General features: G+C 41.5%; 1 pseudogene; it reads right to left on the bottom strand.

The window, feature by feature from the left end:
- Nucleotides 1-8,366: 8,366 nt before the first annotated feature.
- LOC147434666 (small ribosomal subunit protein eS4 pseudogene) lies at nt 8,367-9,097 on the bottom strand (annotated as a pseudogene).
- Between the last annotated feature and the right edge of the window lie 8,246 nt (nt 9,098-17,343).

The following is a 17,343-nucleotide window of genomic DNA, read 5'->3' as shown; positions in this document are numbered from 1 at the left end:
TCGGTGTTTGAATCCACACTTTCAGGGAAAGATGCAAAATGGATGTCAGAGTATCCTGACGATCACTTTCAAATGTATGCCGATGGGTCCAGAGCATTCTTGTGACAATTTAGAATGAAAAATATGGTCCCTCAACATTCGGAAAAGCTTCAGATGTTACGTCAAAATTCGTTGCTAGTGGAGTTATTTAAGCATCTTTATAATTTATCTCCTTATTCTTGCACGTTTGATTAAGATATGCTCTCTGCCATGCCTTGTTCTTTGCCACAAATGAGGCTATATATTCAGCCCTAGATGCCTTAAGCTTTTATGAGATTTGTGCTCTTTTGATCGGATAAACTATAGTACTCATCTGAGCAGTTATCCTATACCTTGGTATAACCTGATAATAGTAGACAAATCATTTTTTTGAAATTATTAAAATTAAACCCTCTTAAAAATTTATCTTATTAATGAAACCCTGACAGGTTTTTCCATAATCTTGAGCGACCTCCTCCACCCTCAAGAGACTGGATTCCATCATCTTGTTTCAAAAAACCGAGAGTCCAACTACAATGATTATACCTGAAGTAATCTGCACATGCTATAGTAACATGCTGAGTCAGAAAGTTAAAAAAAAACCTAGTTTATAAAATTCTATATGCCACTAGTTGGTATAGCTCCTGTCTATGCTCCCAAACATAATGTCATGTAGAGAATATCCAAAACACTAAAAGCACCAGGAGTTTTAGTACTTGGAAATAGGAAAAAGTCTAGCGAAGAGACCAGGCAGGGATAAGGGAAGAAAACCCAACCTCGGAACTTGGTCGCTCAACGAGAGGGAGAGAGAGAGAGAGAGAGAGAGAGAGAGAGAGAGAGAGAGAGAGAGAGAGAGAGAGAGAGAGAGAGAGAGAGAGAGAGAGAGAGAGAGAGAGAGAGAGAGAGAGAGAGAGAGAGAGAGAGAGAGAGAGAGAGAGAGAGAGAGAGAGAGACTCGGAACTTGGTCGCTCAACGAGAGAGAGAGAGAGAGAGAGAGAGAGAGAGAGAGAGAGAGAGAGAGAGAGAGAGAGAGAGAGAGAGAGAGAGAGAGCGAGAGAGAGAGAGAGAGAGAGAGAGAGAGAGAGAGAGAGAGAGAGAGAGAGAGAGAGAGAGAGAGAGAGAGAGAGAGAGAGAGAGAGAGAGAGAGAGAGAGAGAGAGTTGCTAGCCATGGAAAAGAGTGGGGCATCTCTTACGAGGCTTCTCTTTTGAACCAAATTGAGCATCAAAAGTGGTCGTTAACAAAGCTTTAGGGACCCATTTGTATGTTCCCATTGTCAAAAGATGCTGATTCATGGGTTCCATATTCTCTGTTTTAGACATGGAAGTTGAAGTTCTAGAGGTTTGTGCTACATGCATGGATGATTGCCCTTTCTCACCTACCTCTCCTCCATTGAACTTGTGACCCATGATGAGGCATGACCCCATTTGAATAGGAAGCACTTGATTACAAATATTTAAGGCATTAATTTCTAGAAGCTTCAACAATTGCTAGTTTCCCATCTTGAAGGCATAAAAATTCTACTGATAATCACTCCTTCCTTTCGAAAGGTATCAAACAAGCACTATTAGTAGCTTGATCAAATGAATCTTTTGATGTATTCAGTGAGTCTTAATCTCCATGGAAGATAACCTTGTAGGCACCTCAAATTGCTAAATAGCAAAAGAAATCTAAAGCCAGTCCGATGCCCAAAATGATAACAAACTTGCCCATATATGGTTTCAAGACACTGTCCATAAGTCTCATGAAAGTAGCAGGTGCATTGGTCAACCCGAAGGCCATAGCCAAAAACTCATGATGTTATAGCCACTGCTCCTCGAAATGGTAGTTTGGTTGAACTCTCTCTCAATGATGCTGTAGTAAATGTTGTCACTGCTCCAAGTGATCATGATTGCAAAGTATGACATGGCATCATCATTTTGTTCATGCTGATTTCTCAAAACTCCTTGATCTTCAACTTCTTGATCTTGTTCATGGCATGGATCTTAAAGCTCATCCCCATATGGGAATTTGTGAGTTTTGTGCTCTTGGGAAACATAATCGTAAATCCTTTCCTCTTTCAAAAACAACTCATTCTCATGACATATTGGATCTTGTTCATACTGATATATGTGGACCTCTACCTTCTTCGAGATCACAATATTGCTACTTCATTACTTTCATTGATGATTTCTCATGGTATACGATTGTAGTTCTACTTAGACAAAAATCTGAGGCCTTATCTGTTTTCAAACAATTCCACAAGACTGCAGAACTTCAAATTGGTCATCACCTTAAGAAGCTTTGTAGTGACAATGGAGGAAAATATGTTTCTCGAGAGTTTGTGAGTTATCGTGCTGACATTGGAACTCATCATAAACACACTATTCCATATTCACCTCAACAGAACGGCGTTGCTGAATGAAAGAATCACACTCTTCTCAATGATGTAAGATGTATGCTGATTCATTCTAATTTATTTCGTGTTTTTTGGGTTGAAGCTACTTTGAAAATAATATTTATTGAAAATCATCTTCCTATTATTGCACCCTCTGGTAAGATACGTATCACAGCATGGACAAGTGACATTCCTTCTGTATCTCATTTTCGAACCTTTAGATGTATTGCTCATATTCATGTTCCCAACGAAACACGAACAAAGCTTGATGCTCCCGGTCTTAAAGTTATTTTTATTGGATATTCTGACACTTCCAAAGGCTACAAATTCTATGACCCTTCCTCCAAGAAAGTAATTGTGAATCGTGATGCTACTTTTAATGAACAACTTATGGGAGGCTCATGGTCCATGGATGATTTTGATGATACTAAATCATTGCTTCAGGCTTTTCCATTTCTTTTAGATGATGAAACTCTTCCTATAGAGCAGCTTTCCTCTTCACAACCATCCATTCCGAATGTTGCCAATGATGATATTGATATTTTGTTTGATCTGCCTATTGATTTTGAACATGGCTCATGTCATGTTTATGATGACAATATTGTGGATAATTTTTTCTCTACTTTTGAAGATCTTGTTACTCATGATGAAGCTATCTCTTCACCACAAAAGGATCAATGGCAAGAGGCTATGTAAGCAGAGTACGATTCTCTTATCTCTAAAGGTACATGGATACTAACTGAACTTCCTTCTGGTCGTACAACTATTAAGTTTAAGTGGGTGTATAAGACAAAAGTAAAAGCAGACGGATCTTTTGACAAATTCAAGGCATGTTTAGTTGCAAAAGGTTACTCCTAAGTAGCTGGTGTTGATTATCAAGAGACCTTTTCACCAGTTGTTTGCATTACAAGTGTTCAAGTTTTATTGGCATTTGCTGTTCAATTTGATTTAGAAGCTCATCAAATGGATGTGCGAACTGCTTTTCTTAATGGTGACTTGGAAGAGGAAATTTAAATGGAATAACCGAAAGGGTTTGTTATTCCAGGTAAAGAAGACCTTGTTGCTCAACTCCATAAGGCACTATATGGTCTCAACCAAGCTTCAAAAACCTGGTATATAAAATTTGATCCTTTTCTCACCTTTAAAGGATTCATCTCTTGCTCTTCAGACCCCAACTTATACATAAAACACCAAGGTAGCAGTTTTGTGATCTTGCCCTTTATGTGGATGATACCATCCCTGTTTCCAATGATTTGGGATTTCTTTAGCAAGTGAAAAAGTTATTGTCTTCTGCATTTGATATGGTGGATCATAGAGAGATTCACTCATGTCTTGGCATTCAGATCCAACGGAACCGTACAAAAGGTATTTTATTCCTTTGACAGTCAAAGTTTATTGCAGATACTATTCAAAAATTTGGTATGGAATCTGCACATTCGGCCAACACACCTTGTCTTGCGAGCTCTACGAAGAACACTTCTGACAATGGCGGTCAACTTGTCACAAATCAACCTTATGCTAACTTGATTGGATGTCTTCAGTTTGTTGGCATGAATACTCGTCCTGATATTCTGGTTGTTAACAATTATCTTGGAAAACATCTTGTACCTCCTTCTCTTAAGCATTGGTTTGCAACAAAGCGTGTATTGAAATACTTGAAAGGCACTACAGATTTTGGTTTGGTCTATCGTTAACAACTCACATCGGATTCAATGCAATCTCTTTCTCTTTTGGGTTACACAAATGAAGGTGGGGCAAGCTCACATTTATCTATGCGATCTACTAGTGGAAATTTCTTCTTTATAAATGGTTGTCTTGTTTCTTGGATCAGCAAGAAACAACACTGTGTTGCAGTTTCTACGACTGAGTCAGAATATGTTGCAGCATCACTTGCAGCTTGTGAGCTGATCTGGCTACGACAAATGATGGTTGATATTGGTCACTCTCCTCTTTCTAGCACACCCTTGCGGTGTGACAACCAAATTGCTATTAGTCTTGCAAAAAGACTATGTTCAACATAATAAGTCAAAGCACATTGCTGTCCATTATCATTATGTCATGTATGAAGTACGCAAAGGAACCATTATGGTTGAACACTATCCAAGTGACCGGATGATTGTAGACATTCTTACCAAAGGCCTCAATGAGTCATATTTCATCCTCTTGTGCTCGGAGCTTGGAGTTGCTTCGGCCTCACTCTTTCTAGATTAGCTTCTCTGCTATTGTAATAGATTTGTACATATGACATTGTAATCCTATAGGTACCATGCACTATGCACACTCCACATTTGTACATTGTGATCTTTGAGTCACTTGTCTATTTGTACATAGATACACAATTCACTTTCACATCTGGTTCATATATTCACATTGTATAGGGGCTTGGGTTTTTCCGTTGAACTCCCCAAGGGTTTTTTCATCCATAGCTAGAGACCTTTGTTTGAGTGGGGGTTTTTTCATCCATAGCTAGAGACCTTTGTTTGAGTGGGGTCTACTCAACTTGTTCTCACCTATATATTTGTATCTTGTCCTGAATATGAATCAGTCTTTGGGAGCGTACATGGTGTGTCTCTTGTCTCGTCTCTCTCTTTGTCTCTACATCTCAACAGCTACGCTGCACACGTCCGTCGTGGTGACCCTCCAACAAAAATTCCGAACATGTAGCTCCTCAAGAACTCCTTATGATTTATGAAGTACAAAACATCTTCCTAGCCTTTCTGTGTTATGTATATCCCACAATCAACGCATTCCAAGGGTTAACATTCCATACAAGAAGCTTCTCAATAACTTTATGTGCTTTTTGAAGTACACCATATTTGGCATACATGTCGACCAAGATAATCCCAAGCACAACTTCTTTTGTGAGAAGCCCCTAACTACCAATATCCTCGTCAGCTTTGTTTCTCATATCAACTTCTTGCGTAGTCCGCTTGCCTTCAAGAGAAAAGCATAAGTGATTGCATCTAAATCAATGTCTTCACTTCACATCGATTGAAAACAATCTAGGGCTTCCTGCCTTGTCACACTTGGCATACATGTCAACCGAAGCAGTGCCAAGCATATAGTTTTTGTTTTTATAGTCCTTGACTGATAACATCATTACCATGAGTTCTTTTGCCCATCTCAATATCTTTCAAATTGCCACATGCCTTTGAGATGTAAAAATAGGTGATTTAATTTGGAGAGATATGTTTGGTTTGCATCAATCGAAAACAATATAGAGATCCCTGGCCCCTCCCCATGTTCAGAATATCCAATAATCAATGCAATATAAGACTTAACACAACGAACATCAAGATCCTCAAGAACTCTTTGTGATTTGTGAAGTACACCACATCTTCTTGGCGGTACCTTTATTTTGTAGATCCTACAATCAGTGCTTTCCAAGAGTTGACATTTTTTACAAGAAGCTTCTCAAGCACTTTTTGTGCTTTTTGATGTACAATATATTTGGAATACATGTGGACCAAGGCAATACCAAGTAAACTTCTTTTTTCAACAACCCTTGACTAACAATATCATCATGATTTTCATTGCCCATATCAAATTCATGCATGGTGCCACATGACTTCAAGAAGATTCAAATGCTAGAGGAGGACAAGAGGTAAGCTTCTAAACAATCCTCCTCCCCCCCCCGCCCCCCCCCCCCCCCCCCCCCCCCTCCAACCCAACCCCAATTTTGTAAACACACACACACACAAAAGTTAGATTCAAAGATTTTGTACCCATTCATCATGTTTGTGTATGTGAATGAGAGAGTGGAAAAAATAGAGAGAGAGAGAGAGAGAGAGAGAGAGAGAGAGAGAGAGAGAGAGAGAGAGAGGAGAGAGAGAGATAGAGAGAGAGAGAGAGAGAGAGAGAGAGAGAGAGAGAAGAGAAGGAGAAGATTAGGGGACATAGAGAGTAGAGAGAGGGTAGAGATGGAGATTAGGTGGAGAGTAGATAGACCAGTTTACAATTTAGAAAGAGATTAGGGTGTAGAGAGGTGTAAATCGAGTATATAGAGTGGGGGTAAAGATTAGGTAGAGAGGGAGAATATGTAGAGAGTAGCAATAGAGATAGTCAAAATTAGGGAATATAGAGAGTACTAGATAGATTCAAGTTATGATTTAGAAAGAGATTAGGGTATAGAGTGGGGGTAGAGATTAGGTAGAGAGTAGCAATAGAGAGTCGAGATTAGGGGATAGAGAGAGTAGAGAGAGGATAGATAAAGAGACTAGATAAAGAAGTTTAGGATTTAGAAAAAGATTAGGATGTAGAGAGAGGTGTGGATAGAGTAGATAAAGAGGGTGTAGAGGTTAAGTAGATTAGGTAGAGAGTGCATAGAGAAGGTGTAGAGATCAGAGAGAGAGAGAGAGAGAGGTGGATAGAGGGAGTAGAGAGGGTGTACCATTAGGGAAAATTTGGACTCACAAAGGGGCCTTATAAGGAGTTTGAGTCTTACCATGCACCGAGCGAGTTTTTCCGAGCAAAGACAAACCCGAGCAAGTGTTTGTACGCAATTAGTAAATTTTATCATCAACAAAATATTTATTGTTTGCTATATATTGATGCACTACAACAAAAAGAGTTTTTAATGGATAGACTACCTCATAAATTCCAAAAGATCAATGTTTACTTTTAAAAAAAGTAACACAATATTTGAAAATATTATCTTCTGGCTCAATCTCTATTTATTTAACTATAATCGCCTCTGCTTCTATTCTTCTTTGGCTTGGATTTTTCTTGCTTGGGCTTCATATGTTTGAGCAATTTTTTTTTTGTAAAGAATACGGATTGGGATTGGCTAGGGTTGAGCGATCAAAGCTGGCACTTGCGCATACAATACCTCATACTATAGAAACAAAGTTGCACAATATAGCCGAGCATTGGACGGCCTGTACTGAAAAGCACCTGGATAGAGGAGAAGAGAGAGGTAGAGGTGATAGTAAGGCAAGGCAACTTTACAGAGCTTGCCGAAGAGCGAGAAAAGTGATGACGAGTGAGATGGCTGCAACAACACACACACAAAAACCCTCTCTCTCTCTCTCTCTCTCTCTCTCTCTCTCTTTTAAAAAGAGAAGGAAGCGTCAATGCAAATTTGCTAAAAAAGTAGTACATGAGCGAGCTAGTGAGAGTGTGTGTGTGTGTGTGTGTGGTGTGTGTGTGAGAGAGAGAGAGAGAGAGAGAGAGAGAGAGAGAGAGAGAGAGAGAGAGAGGGATGGATTCTGGCAAGCGCATGGTTGCAGTGTTTCTGGTGCTAATGTTGGCGATGGCCGGACTGAGTGGTGCCGCAACATAGCCGCCTCCTCCGGCACTACATTGCACGTCCCTACTGAATCTAGTTTCGGCCCGCTAGGCTCTGACTCTCTATGTGTGAAGCTTACCTTGCCCAACCTATCGCACACCACCTGCCTTGTCCTCAACAGCAACATCGCCCGCATCATCTTCGGCAACAACGAAAGCTGCATCTGATCACCATCGCCTGCATCGACCTACATCATCATGCACTTCTCTTCATTTATGGTCATTTGTAGTTAGATTCTGTATGTTGAAATCAACTTCTTGTTCTCTATGATACTAACTGCTTTCCCACACAGATGTTCTCTCTCTCTCTCTCTCTCTCTCTCTCTCTCTCTCTCTCTCTCTCTCTCTCTCTCTCTCTCTCTCTCTCTCTCTCAGTAAAAAGCAGCTCTGAAGACTCTTGCTCACCATAACAACACAATATAAAACTTACATACACCTCTTCAAAATTCCTCATTTGAGATATCAAAAGCACAACCTTAATCCTAATAAGAAGCTTGGATACACTCATATTAAAATGTCCCAAAAGTAAAAGAAATCGTAGCATTCAAAATTAGCTTGAGCTCAAAAATTTCACATGAGCATAAGCCAAGCTTGATTCAAAAGACTCTTTGTGTCAAGAGACCCTAGTACTATACCTCAAAAGGGAACATCAATCTGCAAAAGAGAAGCCTGCTCAAAAAAGAAACTCAAGCCACATTTCCCTTTAGAGCTCCTGCTTTTTTCTTGGCTTCTTCAACAATAGACAGCTTAATACCCTTGCCTCTTGGTAGTGTCACCCAAGGCTTTATTCCTTTACCAATAGTAAACAAATTGCCAAGCTGGGTGGCAAACTCTTGATCGGCAGTATCTTGTACGTGCAAAATTTCAAAACTTCCCTTATGCTTTTCATGGTGCTTGATAATCCCAATCCTGCCTCTGTTGCGAACACAGTAATCGTAACAATGTTGCCAATGTCAAACTTGATGAACTCTACAACCTTTCCAGTCTCAATTTCAATTTTAATGGTGTCATTGGCCTTGATAAGGGGATCTAGATAGCCAATGGTGCACCTATCAAATGTAGTGATGTAGGGAATCCCCTTCTCACCGAAGCAAGCAGCTCAGACCTTGCATAGCTTGTACTTAGACTCTTCAAGGCTGATGGAGTGCAAAGTAAATCTTCCCTTGCTATCCTAAAGCAACCGGAAGTTCCCTCCGGTTTTTGCAATGGACACAACATCCATAAACCCAGCACGGTAACACTTGTCCGTCCTTACTTTCCCATCCATACAGATGAGTCACTGCATCACAATGGCAACCACTTCACGATAGGTCAGGGCGTACTTCAGCCGATTCCTCAACAAGACAACCATCGGCAAACATTCCCTGGTCTTATGTGCTTGCTGCATGGGACGTGGTGAGCCGACAATTTCTAGCATGGCTCAGAGGTGATGCTCAACAGAGAGGCGACATATCCATAGCTCAGTTAGAGTTGGCATCATGTCCAAGTGGTAGAGTTGGCCAAGGAGTGCATGCAATAGCACTATTGTGCTTGGACAACGAGAAGCAATGGCAAAGACAGAGAGTCAGCCATTGTAGGAATATCCGGTTGATTCGACTCCCTCTCTCAGGTGAATACTATCAAGATGCACTTGAGTGATATAAATTGAAGCCCAATTGCGGGGATGCACCCCTAATGGGGTTTTCAAGATGAGACTAGAAGGGGGCAAGGATCATGAGGGACTCGAGAGATTGGCAAGGCTGGAGCCTTCCCAGGGTTTTGAAGAAAGAAGACTAGGACTAGGTTGGAAGGACGGTTGTCCGAAAGGCAAGGCTAGCAAGGACGGTTTTCCGACTCCGAAAGGACATAGCAAGCATGAAGAGCTCTATGAAGTCGTCTAGAGGAGAAGAGTAGTGCGTCCGCAAGGTGTTTCGAAAGCTAAGAGAAAAGGCTGTTGCTAACTCTCTCGCCACTTGAAAAACACACTCTCTCTCTCTCTCTCTCTCTCTCTCTCTCTCTCTCTCCAGGCGCTGATGGCTAGAGAGAGGCAAAGAAGCATGAGGGATTTTGAACACCTTCTTACTACTTTAGGTTCCGGTAGAGATCGAGGGTACGCACGCTGCTGCAGGGTTGAAAAAAAAAATCTGTCTCTCTCTCTCTCTCTCTCTCTCTCTCTCTCTCTCTCTCTCTCTCTCTCTCTCTCTCTCTCTCTCTCTCTCTCTCTCTCTCTCCAGGCGCTGATGGCTAGAGAGAGGCAAAGAAGCATGAGGGATTTTGAACACCTTCGAAGAGCATGAATGAAAAAACAACTGTGTGTAGCTGTCCGCGCCGGCGCGGATGGCTAGAGACAGATTTTTTTTTTCAACCTTGCAGCAGCGTGCGTACCCTCGATCTCTACCGGAACCTAAAGTAGTAAGAAGGTCTGTCACCTATTGGTCCTATCAAGCTTCTCTGTGTGCTAGGGTGCCTGAATCGAGGGCTGGCAACGTGCAGAGTCGACACAGCGTCTCCGGGTAGAACTGATATCATATAGGCTAGAGTCCTCTAGCTCCTACTGTGCCCCCCCCCCCCCCCCCCCCCCCCCCCCCCCCCCCCCCCCACATGGAAGTTGGAACACGAGGGGCCTGCCGCCTGCTCTAGAGAAGAAGCAATTGTAACAGTGATGTTGGGAGTACCCGTCTGTCGTAGCATCTTGGACTGCAGGAGAGGCCACAACACACAACTCTGCTGTGGCCGTCACCATGCCAATGCATGGCCATGCCATCGATTGATGCGATTGTCCATGAGGTTGGCCTACACGGGCTTCATCGTTTTTTAAACTTGGTGAGCCCAGGGTTGGAGCTTATTGGTTGCCTGCAAGGCTACTAAGGAGAAGCCGTTTCATGGCCGTGCTCAATCAAGCAACATAGACGATGCTATGAGCGAAATTATCTCTCACGATGCTGGTTGTGATCGGCCATCGCTATATTTTCCATGGAGGTCACATGTGAGAAGTAGGCTCTTTTGCGATTCCTGAACGCAGAAGCCACCACGTGGCATTAGATATAACTTTTTTTAAAAGCATCACTACCATGAAAATCTCTAAAAATTACCCCGTGTGAAAAGCTCAGAAGCAGATTCAACAACCCTGTGCTACACGTGAGTAACAAACTATGGAGCTTGTCTTTCTGTGCACCAGAGTGAATGTGCATGCATCCACACAAAATCCAGTTCCACAAAGATCCTACTCTATCTAGTAGATTTTGCAGCACCAGGTGCAGGTTGTGAGAGGAGTGTAAGTTATCCTCATCTTTCTCTCCTCGGCCATCCTTCAATCATAGAAGCTTTCGGTGCAACAAGATGCAGTCGCTAGCTGAACATTATGTCCAGCTTCAACTACCTTACTCAGCTCGTTTCTGCAGGCGCAACTAGTTATAGTTATGGATAGCATCATGCGGCTCCAAGTATATATTCTGATGCAGAAGGTTCCCATGCCTAATTCTCAAGATTCACACCAATTCTTTTTCGCGCAGCTTGCTTGTGTAGCAGTAAGCCGGGCAAAACCGGAAAGGAGTACCGGAGACCTTTCAAACCCTGGTTATATTTCGTAGATCATCAAACTCGAGGGTACTTTGGATGCTTGTCGACGTGATGAGCATTCTCAAAGAACAGATATTTTGTGCGATCCACCAATGGTAGAGGTCTGTTCTAGTGCTACTGAACTAAAGATAATCATATTTCAATCGATGATCAGTTGGCCTAATCTGGAGTCGAACCACCAAAACTCATTGCCTTCGTAGGCTCGTTCAACACATTTTTCTGTTGATGCTATCAGGGTGTTGGAGATGCTATCAGGGTGTTGGCTATCCATATTAACCCAAACGACTCTTGACCTAATTGTAAGACAAAATATCAATGTAACAAGCAATAAATTGGCAGATCCCTTCAACAAAAAATGTGTTCTCTTGATCAACTACCCCTAGTTTGTAGTCACGCACGGGAGCTTTGTAACACATGCCATATCACAAGTTCGGTCCACTGGCTACATGCAACTTTGTACAAGATGTCATGCTCTATCAGACATGCAACGGACCCTGAATCTATTCAGTTTCTCACCATTTTTTTCATGAAATAAAACCACTCGTAGATGAGATCAATTGTACCTTGGGTGCATGTATTATAGATGAAGCGCATGTGCATGACTACATCAACAATCTACTACGATAATCTGTACTCACATGTCAGACGTTCAACACCATAAAAACCTTGCCTTGAATAAACTGTACAATCAAACCGAAATTACAAAACTTGAAATGAAGAAGAATGCGGGTAGCATAAATGTCCTTCAGTAGTGGCTCCTAGACCCTAAGTTCAATGAGCTAGATTTGATCGCAATTTGTGTGCACTGCATGATCACTAAAAATATTGACTTGACAATCGGTGTGGCAAACGGTGCAACATGCATTGTCTATGCCATAACACAAAACACAGAAGGTGAAGCTACATGTATCATTGTCCTCATTCATTGTATTAGGAACAACTACTAAATAAGAAAGGTAAAACACAAAGAATTATAAAAGAAGAAAGGCAAAACACACTCCAATTCACCTTCAAAAATGCGAGCCGACGTGTTGTGCTACCGTACCATTCAATGAAAAAATATATTTGAAATACTTTTCGTTTGGAAGAATTTACATCTAGCATGTATACTAGAAAAAACATTCATCTGTAGACATAGTAGTACAACCTTGCTTGGATATAATCTCAAATGTAGCTATCCCTATAATCTCTAACAATTGAGCACTTAACTTTGTCTCCTTCCATAGCCTTTTTCGAGTATATATCCCTTTCACGCAGTGACACCCTTGCCAAATTAGTCATTCTCTTGTTCCGCTCAATGCTAGATGCTAAATGTGAATATGCAGATGTCCTATTATATTCTACAAATGTTTTATAGCAAGTCCCACCAAGCAAGACTAGTTTTTTTTTAACTGTTCAAAATTTAAACGTATAAGATTAAAAGGTTGCAACATCTAGAATTTGAACTTGGTCATCATTGTTTCAATATGCATCCAAGCTAGTGCAAATTAGAGAGAGAGAGAGAGAGAGAGAGAGAGAGAGAGAGAGAGAGAGAGAGAGAGAGAGAGAGAGAGAGAGAGAGAGAGAGAGAGAGAGAGAGAGAGAGAGAGAGTATGCCATTTCTCACATATCCTAGTTTACTGCAATGTCAGATTTCTTTGATGAATCTAATTAAAAACTTTCAAATTGTAATCTCAGGCTAGGTTTATACGAGCCGACGGTAGAGAGGCACAAGTGTGTGCATCTTGCATGGCACGCACGGATTGAGCAAAAAGAATTACAGGTTTTCTCCAGACCCACCATTGCTTGGCCTACCATCTCCCTCCCTCCTTGGAAAAACTCGGTTACAAGGCACTTTTCAGTGCAAAACGCGGGCGGCACAAGTCACGTACACCATGATCTGTGCGTGCTCAACATGTTTCCAATGAAGTGTGGCTGCTGGGTGAGTATCATTCTCGCAATTACATTGTTGTTTTGTGCTTTTGGCTTGTGTGAAGAACCATTGAGCTTTGAGTGAAGAACCATTGTGTGAAGAACCATTGAGCTCAAACCATTGTGTGACGAACCATTGAGCTTTGCCGTCGGGTTCATTTGAACCGAGCCTCATTGGAAGGTGAAAATACATTAGATTTTTACATAATTCTAGATTGTTTGACAAGTTTGTTATAAAAAAACATGCCATAGAATCAATATCTTTCAAACCAAGGTAGCATCAATATCTTTCTATCTGCACAAACATGCATGGCTAAAGAGAGGAAGAGTCTCGAGAAAGTTTGAAACACTTAGAGCCGAGTCGCGCCTGGGAGGTGTGGGGACACTGGGGTTGGCATATTTCTACTAATACTCGGTCGCACTCCATCACCAAGGCAAGTGCCGGGATTTTTGTATTTCCACTGCAGTGTATTGAAAAGGTAGGGGTTAAGCGAAGTTTGCGTGGATTCGACTTGTGCAGCCAGTTGATATGCTGCGTTCGCCTTCAACTGCACATACATCTCCACTTGCCACCTCCTTGTCCCGGATTGTCTGCGCTCAAACTCATCCAACCAGTAGATCTTTAATATCTTCAAGTACTTGGCGTTGGGTGCGACTAGGGGGTTAGTGGGAATAGAGTTAATACTCCGCTATTTGTTTGGGAACCCCAGTACCCCCGGTGCGGATGGAGAATTTGTAGTCGTGTTCATAACATTCCTTTGAGTGCCCTATTTTTCACTTTGTATTTGAAATAACCACCCTTATTCGGTCACAACGAACGAAGGTAGTAATTGAAGAATGGTATCCATTAAATCATGGGGCCACTATGTCCAAGAATTGTTAATGTCGATGTCGCAATAACCAAGGTCCATAGCATGCAATAGCAATAGCTAGGTCAATAAAAATACAATATCTTTCATTTGTTGTACCATTATCTGTGTGACATGCCCATAAATGGTTCCAACTATTACACCTAAGGGGGATGTTCCCTCAAGGCCATAATCAAGGAGACATGAAAAAAATTCTTCTTTTACACTTGTGGTGGTGTTTCAAAGCAATAGGTAAACCTTGACGGGTTTGCCTTTTTTGACGAAGTACCTTGTTCTTTCCTGCTCGGTTTAAAGCTCGCTCGAAAAATCTCGCTTGCAATTTGGAATTCCTCAAGGAGTTTGACTTCCTCTCTCATGTCCAAAACAGGCGTGCGATATATATATATATATATATATATATATATATTGCAAATCAACTCTAAACTTGGTGGAGATTTGACAGTTGAAATCTACTCTTCAAGCTCTTTCTATTCATATATAGCACACCACGAGATTCCTCATATTTTGAAAGATTCTATTTTTGATTCTCTTGTGATGTTCTCTTGTGATGTGACAAATCCGTCTAGAATCTAGAGAATCAAAAGTAGAATCTTTCAAAATATGAGGAATCTTGTGGCGTGCTATATATCAATAGAAAGAGATTGAAAAGTAGATTCTAACTGTCAAATCTCCGCCAAGTTTAGAGTTGATTTGCAAACATTTTACTGCACGCCCGTTTTGCACATAAGAGAGGAAGTCAAACTCCTTATAAGACCCCTTTGTGAGTCCAAATTTTCCCTAATGGTAGAGAGAGAGGGAAGATACCTAGAATGTAGAGATAGATAGAGGGACTAGAGAGAGTGTAGATATTTACCTCTATTTACAGCTCTCTCTATGTTTAGAGGGTAGATATAGAGATTAGATAGAGAGTAGATAGAAAAGATTAGGATTTGGGAAGAGATTACAGCGTAGAGAGAGGTGTGGATAGAGTATATAGAGAGGGTGTAGAGTTTATGTAGATTAGGTAAAGAGGGAGGATACATAGAGAGTAGAAATAGAGAGAGTGTAGATAGAGATTAGGTATAGGGTAGACAAATAAGGTTAGGATTTAGGAAGAGATGAGGGTTTAGAGAGAGGTCTCTTTTATAGGTGCAAGCTGCTTAGCTTAGTACAAACTAATTAGATTTAGGGCCCTAAGCTGGAGAGACAAAGCAGGCAGCCGGGTCGACTGGTGCTTTGTTTTGGGAGAAATAACAAAATAATGTTCTCCTAGGTGGGCCTTTGTGACCATCACCTAGAGAGAGGTGGAATATACAAATGGGATTTTTACAAAGTTTGGCTTGGAAAATGGAAAATGAATTACCCTACAGATGTTTACTAAGGAAATGAGTTGTGGATGAAATTCCGGCAAATCGCAGGCTTTACTAGTGCGTTGGTGTAGCCCGCTCGTCAATTCCGGTGCCAGCTAGGGCATGCCTTCGACGTCTTTCTTTGAATTCTTGTCACCATGGCGTGTTTTTGGTGTTTTTTGTCGATGCATTTGATATCCATTTTCTTTGCTTTTTTTGCTTCCTGTGCTTGTTGTGTGTGTGCGTTGTTGGTGCGTATGTGATTGTGTGCGTGTTCTTATGGGTGTAGTGTATGTATATGTGTGTACATGTATGTGCTTGTTAGTGTGTGTGTGTGTGTGTGTGGAAAGAGAGAGAGTGAGCTTGATTTTTTTTCACAAAATGAGAGACACACACACACACACACACAGAGAGAGAGAGAGAGAGAGAGAGAGAGAGAGAGAGAGAGAGAGAGAGAGGGAGATGAGGTCGAGTGTGTGTGTGTGTGTGTGTGTGGAGAGAGAGAGAGAGAGAGAGAGAGAGAGAGAGAGAGAGAGAGAGAGAGAGAGAGAGAGAGAGAGAGAGAGAGAGAGAGAGACTTTTGACACAGAATGAGAGAGTGAGGGCTGAACGAGAGAGAGAGAGAGAGAGAGAGAGAGAGAGAGAGAGAGAGAGAGAGAGAGAGAGAGAGAGAGAGAGAGAGAGAGAGAGAGAGATAGATAGATAGATAGATAGATTTTATTATTGTCCTCGGAGGTCAAATATGACCTATGGGACTAAAGTTACATGTGATGTAGTATGTGTATGGCTGATGAATGACTCTCGATGCTCCAAAATTGTAGTGATGAGAGTCGCAATGGAGAGCCCACACTTTGGCTGGGAGAGGAAAGTGTGTAGGTCTAAGTTATGGCTGAAAATGTGAGAGAAGCAAGTTTGGATGTGATCAAAAGATGAGCACTCTAGTAGTGTGTGGTACTCAGACTCTCGAACTTGCAGTGAGCATAATGTGCACAATCGATTTGACTCTTCTCCATTGCCCCAACGCCCTATCTCGCATCGAAGGAAATGGGAGCTAAGTCGAATTGCTGCGATAGTGCGTATCGCGGACAAGGGAATAGGCTCAAGCATGTAAGTGTGAGTATGGTTTCCTCTCTCAGCGAAGAACATGGTTTTGTAGTTGGGGGCAATATAGGTGGTGTAATGTATGAAGCGTGACCCATCGGATTTCTCCCAAGCCGTAATACATTGGCGTTGTAGAAAAGCTTCATTCACTTGAGAGTCAATTGAAGCATCATGTAGCAAGTGTAATGCATCCCATCTCCCAAACCACTTCTTTATGTCTTGCATCCATCCCGTGCTCAAGATCTTGCTTTTATGCATCTTTTGAACTTTTTTGCTTGCTTCCCATGCAATTGTAGGAAGTCGATGTGAGGGGTTTTGACGCATCTTTATCATGTACTCCACAACCCTTTCCATGCCCATAACCTCAATTGGAAGAGATCCAGACTCAAGAAGTAGGAGCATATATGGTGTTTGTGTCTTAACTTGGAGAAAGTTTGTAAGAAAACGATTTTGGACATTGTCAAACTCTTTCCAAGTAGACTTTGAGATGCTCCTGCCCCACACTTCAACTCCATAAAGAAGAACCGGTGTCACCAATGCATCAAAAAGATACTTCTTGAGAACCCAACACTTGATGTTTCCCTCATTACACATGTTCTCAAATGCATAATATGCTCTCTTTCCCGCTTCCAAACGACGCATAGCACATTCATGCCACTTGTGATTGGATGGAACCTCAAGGCCAAGGTACTTAAAGCTCTCAACAACTTCAAGTGTCTCGTTGTTGTACACAATGCATGGCTTCTCCTTATGGTTGGTTTTCACAAGCATAACCTTTGTTTTGGATTCATTTACAATCAGCCCACTATGCAAGCAAAAGTTCTCAAGGACAACCATAAGCTTTTGTGCATCTTCTAAAGTGTGTGCTAGAAGCACTACATCATCCGCATACAACA

This window comes from Adiantum capillus-veneris, chromosome 19, assembly GCF_014529385.1.
Source record: "Adiantum capillus-veneris isolate H3 chromosome 19, ASM1452938v2, whole genome shotgun sequence".
Classification (NCBI taxonomy): domain Eukaryota; kingdom Viridiplantae; phylum Streptophyta; class Polypodiopsida; order Polypodiales; family Pteridaceae; genus Adiantum; species Adiantum capillus-veneris.
Note: the sequence above shows the minus strand (reverse complement) of the source record. Positions and strands in the feature narration are given on the sequence as shown.